The sequence below is a fragment of the Aplysia californica genome, unplaced genomic scaffold (assembly GCF_000002075.1).
Source record: "Aplysia californica isolate F4 #8 unplaced genomic scaffold, AplCal3.0 scaffold00052, whole genome shotgun sequence".
Classification (NCBI taxonomy): domain Eukaryota; kingdom Metazoa; phylum Mollusca; class Gastropoda; order Aplysiida; family Aplysiidae; genus Aplysia; species Aplysia californica.
Window position 1 is genome coordinate 666,556 of NW_004797322.1, and position 1,484 is coordinate 668,039.

A 1,484-nucleotide genomic window follows, 5' to 3' on the forward strand; every position below is an offset into this window, starting at 1 on the left:
TTATTAGAATGTATGTTAACTTAAGCCAAAAACAAGTCTTACAGTTTATGGCCGAGGGAGGCAGGGATTTGCCTAAAATGTGCGATAGAAATCACAGCAGGCCTCTTTCTTTGTTAAAGGCCTAGTAACCTAGTGAACTAACTACAGACGGTACTACATTTTGTCATGACATGAAAGTATGAAAGCATCCCTGAGCATCGCCGTGGCAGCGATCACCGCGCGTAGATCGAAGTGTTTTCGCGCCCCGCGCCGGGCGATACGCGAAACAATGCACTGTTGTTATGGAGCGCCGCCACGAGTGTCACCTCCCTATTACTGTAAACCCTCTCTGGTCTCGATATTCTACATAATAAATTCTAAATCAATACACCAGCGGACTCTAAAAACAGACTGGCTCGATCTTCGCTAGGCTAGAGACCGATGGGATTTTTGTGTAGCAGATCGTATGGTAAGATTGTCGGCACTATCTATAGATTTTGTGTTTTCCGAATTTGATGTGACGTTGACAATGAATACTTGTTATATTATTATTCTTATAAATAACCTAAAAAAACACACCAAAAAAAACAACTGACGTTTTGGCAAAGTGGTCAGCCTGTGATCGAGATCGAGGTAAAATAAATAATAATATAGACTCTAGAGTCTAGATTTAGATTATATATTTAAGGTCAATAGGTTCAAATATAATATTATAGAAACGTAGGATGATGCGCACCAAGGCTAGATATCTAGATGCTAAAGTAACGACCTGGAACGAGGCCAATACTGGGCTTCGGTTCATGCCAGGTCAGTTCTAGGCCTATTATTGTTGCGTATGGCCTAGATTCGTGGGGGAGGATATGGGTTCAAGCGAGGCCACTGACCACAGTGAGCAGGCAAGAGTGTGTCTCGCAGTCCCAGGGTAGGATCTATTCATGTCATGGCTGTGTCGATCGTGTAAGAAAGATAAACAGTGCCGTGTTTTTGCTTTAATATCTGTGGAAGTAAATGTTGTTGTTGTTGTTGTTGTTGTCTATAACTCCTTCCTCTATTTATTATTTATACTATAATACAGCTGTTGCTTAAATTATACTAAAGTGACCGCTTTTTGTTTTTGTGTTCTCGGGACTGGAGAGAGTGCTTCCAACGTAGGCTACCTCTTGTTGTGGTCATGAGGGCTAGGGTTTGGCCAGTGTTATTCAAGTAGGGTAGAGGCATCACCCGAGCTGGTTGCGTTAGTGTGCATTGTTGTGTTTTGTTTTAACGCCAAGACATAGGCATATATAGGCTTAAGGTGTTTTTTCGTTTCATTTGAAGTGCGTGTGGAGGCTTATTTCAAGAGTGCTCGCTCCCCCTCCCCCATATATATTCTTCCCTTCTCTTTCTCTCCCTCTCGATGTCTTTCTCTCTCTCAATCTCTACGCAACCCACCCCCTTCTGTCTGTCTGTGTGTGTGTGTGTCTGTGTGTGTGTGTGTGTGTGTGTGTGTGTGTGTGTGTGTGTGC